Source organism: Tachypleus tridentatus, chromosome 4, assembly GCF_004210375.1.
Source record: "Tachypleus tridentatus isolate NWPU-2018 chromosome 4, ASM421037v1, whole genome shotgun sequence".
Lineage (NCBI taxonomy): Eukaryota > Metazoa > Arthropoda > Merostomata > Xiphosura > Limulidae > Tachypleus > Tachypleus tridentatus.
In genome coordinates this window covers 20,410,377-20,424,383 of record NC_134828.1, presented here as the reverse complement: position 1 = coordinate 20,424,383, position 14,007 = coordinate 20,410,377, and the positions used below count along the sequence as shown (strand labels likewise).

Below are 14,007 nucleotides of genomic sequence, written 5' to 3'. Positions count from 1 at the left end.
AATTGAAAGTGAATCGTTAAAAACTTGGAGTAAAAAAAACTAAAAAGAGCCAAAGCAGGAAAGCATGAATTAATTATAAAGAGCATTGTACATACTAGTGAGCAAACAAATTTAGTCTGTCTGAAACACTTTACACATCAGCTACGTTCTGTCAAAAAAATATTAAGAAAACTATAATACACACTGTAAAACAAAATAGTAATGCTGATGAAAAAACAAGAAATGAAAAAATAATGGTAATACACTTGAAAAGGAAAAAAACTTATTATTAACTAGCCACAGAGCATCTATAACATTAACACTTTTATTTATTTGTGTGGAACTTTTCTCAGAAATTTCTTGAATGACAGCTACAAATTGCATCTCATTGTATGTTGGTTTTTAATTTGGACTATCCTTACCTGTTATTTTGCTTACTCAAACTTTTTAATGAAATGACTATGGTATATGATAGCACAATGTCATTGTCACAATTGGACTTCAATTTCAACTTGTGTAAGCTATTTCACACAAACAAAACTTAACCAGTGTGCAATTTCCTAAATGAATGAATATTAAACTAAATACAATTTCCACAAGTATTCTTGACTTATCTAAGTCTAAAATCAGCATACACAGTTTATTCAAAATGACATGCTTATCTCTTCATAAACATGCATTCAAAAGTTTCTACACACTCAACTAAGTTTGTCTCCATTACAACTTTACATTTACTTTACTTTGCAATAATCTGACTTTCGTTTGTAAGAGAGATTGATATAGACACCTCTTAGCTACATTTTTTATGAGTTGTTTTTTTTTGCAACTCAAAAAACTCTGTCATATAATAAACTCTGATAACTGTTTCATACTATGTACACTAACATAAATATCATTGTTTTCTTGTTTACTTTATTATACAATGTTATATCTATGTGAGCTTATTTATCTGTGTACAATTTTTTTGAAATTGAACAGAATTTATTTATCTAAAACATAACGCTTGCAAAAGAATTAACTTAAATGAGATGCATGAAAATGATGGAATAAGAAAAATTCAAGCAAAGAGCACGAAAACTACCACAAATGTTTTGGGGATCTTGACTAGTTTTATTTTAAAACTACCACAAATGTTTCGGGGATCTTGACTTGTTTTATTCTAAAACTATAAAAACACATGCAGTGGTAAAAATATTCTAAATTTTCAGCAGGACACATGTCCTGCGGGACAGTGAAACTTGCCAGACATTTGAAGTTTAGCAAGACACCTCAAAATTGTCACCAGACATTACCGAAAACAAGAAATCAAGTAGAGACAATTATTATATAAAACAGAATCGTTTTATTTATGGCACTGAAACATTATTTCAAAGCAAGTGGCAACAAGCCTTGTATCTATTAAAAATGACACATCAATCAAACTGGTAGATTTAGTCATCCAGCACTAAAACATCAGCTGATGTAGACTCAGTATCTCTTATTGTCTCTACGTGTGTGAGTTTCATGTGGACTCACAAATTGTCTGGTTTTTTTACTGTCCTTCCACCAAAATTCTACAGACTTGCACAGTAATTCTGTGCTTGCAAGATTACAGGTCTTATTCTAATTTTCTTGTCATCAAGTCATTAAGAGAATCATTTATTAGTTTGGACTGCCAGTCATCCTTAACAACTGCCATCTGGGAAAATCCATGTTCTGGTTCAGCAAATGACACGGAAATCACCTGCATGAGGCATACCAAGGCCAACACTGTTGACCCAGGGAAAGGTTTATCATTGTCAACAGTAATTTGACTTAACATGTGGATTTGGCAAGTCTTGTGGCTTTGAGCAGTGTCTCATGTAAGTCAGCTTGGCAAATATCAGCTGCAATGTTGAAACCCTTAGCTTCTAGCAGAGCACCAGAGTGGTCCAATAGTGTCTGAAGTTCATTATGGCCATAAGATGACAATGCTTCCTTGCTTTTAGGCTAGTTGCTTGGTTCAAAAATTTGAAAGACACCAATAAAATCCTTATCAAATTCTTCGAATCTCTCATTCAGATATGTGACAATTTTACCTATGAAGATGGCAGTTTCTTCAGCCACGGATTGAGCAACTGTCTCTTTTATAGCACTTTTTGAGCCTCTGGCCCTTGCGTGACCACTAATAGCAATCAACTTTCCTCTAAGTAACCACTTGCCAGTTTGTTCACATGTTGTGAGCTCTTTAACAATTTTCTGGGATCTCTCAACATGATTCAGATTGCCCAGCTTCTCTTTGCAAACAGTGAGTTTGTCAGAAACAATGTTCACAGTAGCAGAATTGTCTTGCATTTTGACACTAAGAGATGTCAAAACAGGCAGAACTGCCAAGAGTATGTCCATGTACAGGATGAATTTAAGGCTTGTGAAAGTACTGTATAATCCTGTAGCTTTCTGTCCATGTTCCCCATTTTCATGCAGCTTTACTTGATACAAATGCTCTGCTAAAGCTGGCCAGTTATGAAAAACTTACTCCAGGGTGTGCTCTTAGTAGGCCATCCACCAGGTTCCTGTCCCTTTTGTTGGCTTTTTAACAACAATGTTGTTGGCCTTACCAGCTTCTTTGAAACCAGCCCAGTTCTGTGGCAAATTGTCATAAAACTTTCACAGGGTTTCTAAAAAGGTTTGGATACTATCAAGGTAATGAATGTCCTTGATGGTCTTCTTAATTGCAAATTCCAATCTGTGACTAACACAATGGATCCCTATCAAATAAGGTTTTTGCACCTTCAATCTTTTGACAAGTCCTTTATTTGTGCCCAAATTGACAGCTGTCAGGCATACAATTGATTCAAGCCAGTTGGGAAACTTGCCATATATGGACAATGCTGCAAGTACAAAAAATTAGTACCCAATATCAGTTACTTTCTGTAAAAAAAAAAAAAAAAAATGTAAATTTGTACTTCGGAAAATTCAATTGCTCCATTATCTATTACGCTTTGCTAGGTTAAGCTCCAATTCTGTCAGTGGTAAATACATGGTTCTTCTTGGTTTAAATCAACTGAAAAATGCTTGAGTTTTCACTGTTGTATATTAATAATGGAATGACTATGTAAACCTGATTTAAAATATCGTCCATTTTAATTTTTCTTAATTGGGAATTCAGGACAAATCCAGAAAATCCCCATCCCAGGTAATTAAGAAACCTTTACCTGAACTAAGTGCCTTCTCTACTGACTGCATACACAGGAAGTGGGTTACTAAGTAACAGTCACTGTCTAAGTATCTTACGTAGACTATCTCCTGCTCAATGTTGGCAGTGTCTGTTGAGCCGTCAGCCATAATGCCAAAGAATAATGAGGTGTGCAGACGAGATCTGACATTAATTCTAATTGTTTCTGCAATATACTTTGTAAAGATAACTGCTTGTTTGTCATTGGCATAATGTTCTGTTAAGTTCATACCAAAGTTGTGTTCCTACAGCAACAGAAGCTCTTGAAAATCATTGAATGATTTGGCATTCAAAGCCATATAAAGGGCAGTCCTAAACAGCACAAGCAAACGATCTTTCTTAGTCTGGTTAAGTTTGCTCAATTCTTTCATTATGGGAGTTATATCAGGTGTTTCTTTTGCAGTCTTAGCTTGACAACTTGGACTGTGAGCACTACTGTTTTCATGCTCCTTAACATCACTTGATCTCAGGTTGGAAGATCCTGTTATGAAGGTGTTCTTCTGCCTTCCACTACTTTGGTCATATTCCTGACCAATTGAGCAAAACATCAGTCCGGTAGTGTTATTATACTCCAGCCATGGTCAGCCTCTATTCCATTCATCCTGGAAACGACGAGTAGGCTTAGGGCCAATACTAGCAGTAACAGTTTTTTGCTTTAACACTTGGGCTTGGATCAACAATCTTGGGTTTTTTCACTCGGGGTTCCATAGTATTGTATTCTGATTCATTAGTCTTGCTCGTGAAGCCAAACTGAAATAGTTTGTGAGACTTTCCCGTTTTTTTACTATCACATGCCATGGTCAGATTGTCGTGAACGTTTGGTAGTCACGTGACTATCCGGGATGGCACGGATAAGGCGATCTAAAAAGCACATTTTGTGAGCGTTCACGATCGTTGTTTAAAATTTGTTTGTTTTTTATTCTTACATTAAATCTCAAATTTTCCCACTCATTATAGAATATACTTTTAAGCAAAATCTTTGGGCTAAACGTGCTCGCCCTTTCAGCCGTGGGGGGCGTTATAATGTGACGGTCAATCCCACTATTCGTTGGTAAAAGAGTAGCCCAAGAGTTGGCGGTGGGTGGTGATGACTAGCTGTTTTCCCTCTCGTCTTACACTGCTAAATTAGGGACGGGTAGCACAGATAGCCCTCGAGTAGCTTTTCGCGAAATTCAGCAGCAAACAAACAAACTAGATTTCCACTCACGACATATATTAATCATCTTGATGCTTGGTGAAGGGACTTCTGACGTGTTTTGTACCAAGAACAGATAAAATCTAAATGAATCGTCACAAATATTTTAATTTCTTGCTTTTCAAGTTCTTACTTCATGCTGTGTTGTATCCTACAGATTGTATTATTATTCTCGTAATTCGTGGCATGTGCACGATTCACTAACGTCACGGCAGAACAAATTGCAATGTTAAGCGTTTCTTAAGTGACAACATTTTAGTGTCTAGTAACTACGTTATAGACAGACAACACACTACCATAAAGTGGTGTAAGTAATTAAAATGGGTGATCTCTCCAGGTCATCTTTTACTGTAATAATAATAATAAAAGAAACGCTATTCTGATACAAACAAGAGACTGCTAACCATTACTGTTCTTTAACATCTTCTTACCAATACAAAATCCGTGAGGTTTGTTCTTAGACTTTAATATCTCTGCAACACGTTTTTCATCCTTTTTAAATTCAACAACACGACCAATCGTGTAATTCCAAACGGATGAGCTATTCCATTCAATCTCTTCATTGCTACTAGAGTGTGTTTTGGAGAGAAAAAATGTTGTTAAAGCACAGATTGTTGTTTCCCTTTATACAAGCATAAATTAAAAAGGTGAGACATCCAATTACTGTCATGCCACGCGGATGATAGTAAGAAATAAACAGAAAAGAAACTACGACACGGTTGTTCAAAGAAGTCCAACGAAGCTGTATGATATACAAAGTCAATACAGGTTAGTGTTTAATATAAACGTATTTTAAATTAGAAATCGTCGATTACCCTAGGGACATGTTAAAATCTGTTACATTTTTCACATCACTCTTCCTTCAAACAGATCCTTTCAAAGATTAAAAGATAACATAAATTTATACTTATTATATTCTACTTGGACGGGCCAGCAATAACTGATATTCAGTATGCAGTGTTGCGTTTCTCAGTGTCTAATATTCGAGCCACAATGCAGCTGAATACAGCCCGTAAGTTCGGTTGTGCTCGGGTTATAGTAATGGCAGTCATTCCCATTCTTCGGGTCTAACAGACGGCTAAAGTTTCTTATGGAAATGAGCAGTTGGTCAGCTGTTTAGAATTAGGAATGTTAAGTGATTCTGACTTGCCATTTAGCCATTGTGAGAATAAAATACCCATCAATTGAAAATATCGGTATCAAGCTACTGAGAGACTTTCCAGGAGAGTTGAGAAATTAAGAACTCTCAGTTTTCAACCAGAGAATATTCGTGATGAAATGTACGAGAGTTTCATACAAAAACAAAAAGAAAACGCCTACTAAATGTCAATTGGATGTTCAAGTTATTCACCCTCTAGATATTTAGTCTCAGGTAAAATAGAGTTAAATAGTCAGTATAGCTTTCACTCGTATGAGTAAAAATAGGCAAAAGGCACACAACGTTGTCCACAAAGCCACTTATCGCAAAAGCTTTAGTGTTTATCCTTCGGCTAAACTGTACACTGTGAAAAACGATTACATGAATATGTGTAGTAAGAAATGTATGTTTCTAAAAGGGCCGTAAGAAGCGATAAGTTCAGTCAGACTTTTTTCGTAAAGCTATACATTACGTTGAGTATATGTAGTATGAAAATACGGTATCCTAGTTAATTCATAAAAACCTAGAACTTACGAGTCGTGACACCAGACTCTTTCCTGGTTGGTTTGATGCTTACAACAAAAAACTCTTTTAAACCCGTCCTCAATCCTCTCCTTCAATGATTTCTTCTGCGGGGCAAAGTCACTGGAATAGAAGCAATACTTACAAATAATTAATTTGTCATAGTATATTTACACAAAAGTGACTTCTATGAGAGAAGATCAATATTTATTTAAATGAATTGTGTTATATTGATAAATCAGTACCTTAATGTTATTGGTTAACAACTGAAATAAAATTGATAAATATCACGATCCACACTAAAACAATTATTGTTCAGACAGTATAACAGTGTGAACAGTATTTCAATAACTACTAGATCTGTCGTGTGTCAGTGAAACTGTGGAGTCCTGGTATAATACAGAGGTGCTCGATAATAGTGGATATTGCAGATGTAATGGAGTTAACATATTGTTCTCTTCTCTCATTCACAAGTTACTATAATACCCACACTAAAATTACTTATAATGAAAAATGGTTGCAATTGTGTATAGAAAAAAACAGTAGTTGAGGTTTGTCAAATGATTATTAAACGTACTTGAATATTTATATGGTAGAATAGACAACGAATTATGGTTATTTCAAAGTCACATGAAACATATGTTACCAAATTTGTCTGCTTGAATCAAAAATACAAGAATTAAGGTCCCAAAACAAATTATAAGTGAAAACGACTCTACAAGATGTTGACGGCAAAGATGTTATGACAGGTAGCGTTTAACTAGTTTTAGCCAAGCAGCAAATGTGCAATGTACTTGAAGAAATACATAGATTATATAAGTAACTATGAAACCTAATTATATCATTGGATTACATACTTTTCATTGAATCTTTAAGATAACAGTTTTTCTGCTTGATAACAGATTATAATCATCAATAGTACATATTCTTATCAAAACACAAGTTTTATGGTGAGATAAAAACAACTAAGAACAACAATATATAATATACATGAACTGTTACATATTTGCTAAGAAACAATTTTAAAATATTTTTATAATTTTAATTTTTTTTCGTCACTTATTCTCTTTGATTTGGTTTCTTTTAAATTTTGCGCGAAACAACACGTAGGCTGTATACACCAACCATATTTTCAGCAAATGTAGTCTAAAGGAAAGACACCAAGTCAACACCTTACACTGTCAACTATTGGGTTACTCTTAGATCAACGAATAATGAAATAGACTGTCATATTTTAATTTTCCCTTTCGACTAAATAGGTTGAATGTGTTTGGTGTGACAGGAGCTCAAAACAGTTTTCTGGGTATTGTGAGCAGAGCGTCCTGGCAATCACTTAGCTAATAGTCAGGATTTATTTGAGAATACATACCTATTGGGTATGAAAATCACGGAAAGAATTGGAGAATACATACCTTTTGGGTATGAAAATCCCGGAAGGAACTGATTCTTCTTCTTCATTCCAGATTGTATCATTGATTGGCCAATATTCATCTAAGTTAAGATAAAAAATACTGATTTCTACAAAATTAAATAACATCTAAACTAGTTTTGCTTTGATATCTAGTAAGGAATATGCTAGATTAAATAATTAAATTCAAAACACAATAACAGCAGCTTTTACACGAGGTAAACTATGACTTTAATAACTACATCGTATTGTCCTTTTGTTTTTTTACGTTCGTGCAAAGATACACCAAAACTGTCTTTAATAGCCGTCCCTAATTTAGCAGTGTAAGACTAGAGGGAAGGCAGCTAGTCATCACCACCCACCGCCAACTTTTGGGTTACTCTTTTATCAACGAATAAAGGGATTGAACCTCGCATTATAGCGTCCCCACAGCTGAAAGGGCAAACATGTTTGGTGCGACAGGGATTCGAGCTTGAAACTTTGGGATTACGATTTCAATGTATTAACCACCTGGCCAAGTCGGGCTCAAAACTATTGAAGTGAAATTTTAAACGTTAAGATAAAATTGTTTCAGTTACAATGCAAAACCTGCTTCACTAAATAATTAAATTCAAAATACAATAACAACAACTTCTACACCAGGCAAATCCTGACTTTAATAACTAAATCATATGGACCTTTAATACGACATCATCATCATCAGTTCAAAACTGTTGTTATCGTAATTTTAAATTAACCGTCACGTTATTTTCTCCCGGATTATGCCATGATAATTTTGTTTCCCCTATAATTAATTAATTTAAAAATAATAAATTGAACACATAATCCTGTCATCTTTCTTCAGATTTGCACTCGGCCCGGCATAATCAAGCGTGTTAAGGCGTGCGACTCGGAATCTGAGGGTCGCGGGTTCGCATCCCCGTCGCGCTAAACGTGTTCGCCCTTTCAGCCGTGGGGGCGTTATAATGTTACGGTCAATCCCACTATTCGTTGGTAAAAGAGTAGCCCAAGAGTTGGCGGTGGGTGGTGATGACTAGCTGTCTTCCCTCTTGTGTTACACTGCTAAATTAGGGACGGCTAGCACAGATAGCCCTCCTGTAGCTTTTTGCGAAATTCAACAGCAAACAAACAAACTAGATTTGCACTCACGACATGTATTAATCATCTTGATGTTTGGTGAAGGGACCTCTGACGTGTTTTGTACCAAGAGAAGATAAAATCAAAATGAATCGTCACAAATATTTTAATTTCTTGCTTTTCAAGTTCTTACTTCATGCTGTGTTGTATCCTACAGATTGTATTTTCTTTCTCGTAATTCGTGGCATGTGCACGATTCACTAACGTCACGGCAGTACAAATTGCAATGTTAAGCGTTTCTTAAATGACAACATTTTAGTGTCTAGTATCTAAGTTATAGAGAGACAACACACTACCATAAAGTGGTGTAAATGATTAAAATGGGTGATCTCTCCAGGTCATATTTTACTGTAATAATAATAATAAAAGAAACGCTATTCTGATACAAACAAGAGACTGCTTACCATTACTGTTCTTTAACATCTTCTTAGCAATACAAAATCCGTGAGGTTTATTTTTGGGTATGAAAATCCCGGTAGGAACTTGAGAATACATACCTTTTGGGTATGAAAATCCCGGAAGGAACTGATTCTTCTTCTTCATTCCAGATTGTATCATTAATTGGCCAAGATTCACCTAAGTCAAGATAAAAAATACTGATTTCTACAAAATTAAATAACATCTAAACCAGTTTTGCTTTGATATCTAGTAAGGAATATGCTAGATTAAATAATTAAATTCAAAACACAATAACAGCAGCTTTTACACGAGGTAAACTATGACTTTAATAACTACATCGTATTGTCCTTTTGTTTTACGTTCGTGCAAAGATACACCAAAACTGTCTTTGATAGCCGTCCCTAATTTAGCAGTGTAAGACTAGAGGGAAGGCAGCTAGTCATCATCACCCACCGCCAACTTTAGGGCTACTCATTATCATTTAAAACACAGTCTAAAATATGTTGATTTGTTTCCAAGCTTACTAAAGAAACCTAGCTGTTGGATCGCGACGAGATGATGAACAAGATTTTCCTTTGTCTTCAATGTGTTTGGCTTGTAATAAATATGGTTTTCTTTCTACATTTTGATCCTTTTTAACTAACTTTCGTTTGGTAAGAACATGGTTAGGTATACAGAGTATAAGATATGTGTTAGTTTTCTAATGTCCAGGATTTTTCTCGTGGTTCTCTATAACTACGGCTTCAAATATTAGGCTCATGTAGTCTTTATTTGCTCTGACAAGAAAAGAGTTGAAGATGTTCATTTACGACTTGTACATGATTAGTCGCTTGTGTCAGATGAATATGCCGTGTGTATATTGAGTTTTCAATTAAATTAAATGTTACTTTTTTTCTTCTACTTCAATAATTAAGTTTGGAAATTATTGTTAACTGATGATAATGCTGCTTTGCTTCTAAAACTATTACACCGGATCTTTAAATATTCTAGACGTAACAGCCAAAAGGGAAATGTTACTGTAACGATTGTTCTCCGTTAAATCGCTTGAGACTACTATTTGAATTGTTACATCCTGGTGGATATGATACTGGAAATTATATACAATTTGTACAAAATATATAATTATTGCCACTATTGCGGCATGTAGGTTGATTATTTAAAAGTTTGAAACGAAACTCAGATTCAGTTTGATTTCGTAAAGATAAAACAACTGTTTAGTTCTTTACTAAGACATCTGACTTTGTTTAGTGCTTAAAAAGGAACAAGAAGTTCAGTTTTAGAAAGTGGAAATTCATGTGTTGAAATAAATATATTGATATGAAATATTTTCTTTGCAGATTTCTTTTCTCCGATTTTGAATTGAAATTGCTTGAGAAATCTTTTGTGGTTGTTCTGGCAAAGAGAAGTAACTGAACTTAGGTTGGGTTTTTTAATTCCATACTTTCGATGCTTGTTTTGCAGTTTTGCAATTGGTGTAAATTTGATAAGTGGGAGGTGGAGGCGGTTTTGTTCTTGGGTCTACCAAATGATAAAATAAATATTTTAGAAAAACGTTTCACAAATTTTGAAAGATTTTGCTGGTACTTTTAATATTAGACAACCAAAAAATAGAGATATTTTACCTTTTTCTTTGGAGCTTTTCTGAGTATTATTCAAGCTTTTAGGCTTGATCCTGGCCATTCTTTTTTCTTATCCTAGTGAAACAAATATATATATTTAACCAAATTTCTGTCTCTCCATAAAGTTAAGATAAAACTACATAAATAGCTCTCTGCGTTCTGTCTGTGACAGGTATTGAAACCAGATTTCTAACGTCGTAAGTCCGTGTATTTACCGCTTGTCCCTGGGAGTAATATCCAAAATATCGAAATGATTTTCTTGTGGATATGAATACCAAAATACTGGAATATATCACTTTTATTTTCTTGTTTTACCAGTTTCATAAGTTTCGCCGTTCAAGAAATAGTTACACTGAGAATCTTCGATATCCGTTGTGAGCAAAGCAAAGATAAGCAGTTGTGTAAATTTGTTCTTAATTTCAAAATATCAATCATTTAATTAACGTTTGTCTCCTTTTTAAATAGCTAGTAGTGAGGGAGCAGAAGAAACTGGTTGAGTACAGCCACCAGGAACTGTGAAAAGTTACTGAGACTTATAGATATGAAAAAGTAAGTTAAAGTTTGAAATTATATCACAAACAAATTGTATTTTTATTATAACAACAAAAGTACAATTAGAATAACATATTAATTTTAAAAGGAAAATATACTAAGTAGTTATCTTTTAATAAATAGTTTTTATATGGACTTTATGATGTGTGTACATATAGCCAGCATATGTATTTATTTCAGATTGTTTATGTTTAATTCAGAAAACGGTATTTGCATGTTTTGCTCTTATCGCAGATTCGTGGTAAAACGGCCCGTTTTGGCCACGTGGTTAAGGCACCCGCCTTGTAATCTGAAGATCGCAGGTTCGAATCTGCATTACACCAAATATTCTCGTCTTTAAGACGTGGGGCGTTATTATGGGACGATGAATCCAATCCCACTATTCGTTAGTGAAATAGTATTCAAAGAGTTATTACTAGTTTCTCATAGCAACATTTAAGATAAATATTAATCTGTCTTTCTTTTAAATCGATAATGTTGTGCCATATCTACAGTCTGCCGCTGGTACAGCGGGAAGCATTCAGACTTACAAGACGAAAACAGGGGTTTTCAAATCTCCCCGCTGGACTCAACAGATAACCCAATATGGTTTTGTTGTGAGGAAAACACATTTTTAAAGTTTAAGGTTGCTTCGGTAAGTATGAAAAACAGAACCATAGTTATTAAAATGTTAATACTATTTTTTAGCGAAAATGAAATTTATTAATATAATTCACGTTCAATTAAAATTTACATCTGATTTTATTTTGTGATAATCGGAAAGAAAATGCGTTAGCAACTTGGTTCAACAAAACTTGTAATGTAGAAACGGCCAGGTGATGAGGACGTTCTACCCTCTATACATTGGTAAAATAGTAAACAAGAGTTTGGCATGTGGTATTTCCCATAATGCACTTATTAATGTTTATATTAATGTTTCGTTTGCGTTTATGGCATAAAATACGTAAATTTATTCTGAAACTTGATGCAACGAAATGCTGAATACAAGAGCAAAAGGAGGCTGAAAAACATGGTGACAAAATATAATAGCACAGACAGCCTTAACTTCTATAATAAGTGAAGAGAGAACAGGCATGGAAGTGTTCGAAATGGTGTCCTCCAGATACTGGCGATGCTTGTGAGAATAATAATAATAATAACTTTTCTTAACAGAGAGCTGTTAAAACATCCAAAATAATGTCTCCAAAACAAAAGCAGAAGAAATGGCACATTATATGACAGAAGGTATAAAAATCCAGTTCAAATCCTTCCTAAGTTTCAGACAGAGCCGTTCTTTATTTACAATTGTCAAATAGATGCAGATAACTATTAGCAATAGTTACCACTCTTATGTAACTATTTTGAACTGAATAACAATCATGATTAAGGTAGTTAAAACACCCTTCAGTTAAAAGTATGAAACGTATTCAGCGATACATTGTGCTCGAATATGGGGCCATCAATTAGTGAACACCAACACAAGACATTAAACAACACCTAGCATTTCTACCATGTATAGTAATTTGTAAGACCCGAAAATATTTTACGTAACTTGTGGTCTTTTATGTCATGATGTAATTAGTATAGGTGTTTTCTTGTTGTAATATTTTCTTCTTACTGAAATTCACAAAAATCTCATTGCACGTACTGCTTACTTCGCATATTATAATAAAACATATTCTTTAGATCTATTCCAAGTTGCTTTGTGTCTCTGTGTAAGGAAGTTCATATTCGTAGTCGGGTTTTAATTACCGTCTCGTGTAAAATATACTAAACAATAAACCAGCAAAAACACTTCGTTTCAGTCAGAGCTTTAAAGTTGGGAAGATACCAAATGTATTTTTAGTTTATCTAGAGTTTTCTCATTAAATTATTTTAAAGACATATTTCTACCAAACAGATTATGTCCCTCAAATTTTATATGAAAAGATGAAATGAATACAAACAAAGTATATCCATATTCACAACATACAGCCATGATTTCTCTTGACATGTATCCACAAGGGCAGTTGATGTTGTTTTATGGTGCCAAATAAACTAAATAAAAAAATAAATAAAATTGTAAAGAGTATCAACATACCATCTTCATAAAAATATTTAAGAAGGTGTTTTATTTGTGTTTGCACAGGAAGTTTTTATGACGATAGGTAAGATTATCCCTTTTTTTTTCTGTTTAAGTATAAATTTACTTTTAAATTACAAGTAATGTTTACAAATCTAAATGATCAATTACTTAAATGTATTGAGTTGGAATGTTTAAATCACACCGCCACTAAATAACATTTACCAGTCTCATGTCTTCTTTATATCTACGGTCAACATCTCTGATTAATTTGATTTTCACCCAAATTAATACAAAAAACTAGAAACTATGTCTAAGAATTGTGAAAAACATTCCAATAGAGTAACTTGGCCCGGCATGGCCAAGTGTGTTAAGGCGTTCGACTCGTAATCCGAGGGTCGCGGGTTCGAATCTCGGTCGCACCAAACATGCTCGCTCTCCCAGCCATGAGGGCGTTATAAGGCAGCAGTCAATCCAACTATTCGTTGGTAAAAGAGTAGCCCAAGAGTTGGCGGTGGGTGGTGATGACTAGCTGCTTTCCCTCTAGTATTACACTGCTAAATTAGGGACGGCTAGCGCAGATAGCCCTCGAGTAGCTTTGCGCGAAATTCAAAAACCAAAACAAACTTATATCTGCTTTATACTCACGGCCAACATCTTTGATTAATTTGAATATTTTCACCCAAATTAACACAAAAGACTAGAAACCATGTCTAAAAAATTATGAAAAACATGTCAACAAAAGTAACTTTGAACTTCTGTTATAAAATAGCTGTGTTTATTTGTCTTGAAGCAAAAAGATACAACACTTTTATTCATGTACA

The 14,007-nt window shown here is 34.3% G+C and overlaps 1 protein-coding gene across 4 annotated transcripts in view; it reads right to left on the bottom strand.

The window, feature by feature from the left end:
• Positions 1-14,007, bottom strand: part of LOC143248632 (serine/threonine-protein kinase ATR-like) — a 239,498-nt gene that overhangs the window by 22,725 nt on the left and 202,766 nt on the right. For 2 of the 4 annotated variants that reach the window (XM_076497147.1, XM_076497148.1), the window contains exon 2: positions 96-148. The exons of the other annotated variants lie outside the window; for them this stretch is intronic. The gene's annotated coding sequence lies outside the window, so the exon portion shown is untranslated. The remainder of the gene's footprint in view (positions 1-95; positions 149-14,007) is intronic. 4 annotated transcript variants of the gene reach the window in all.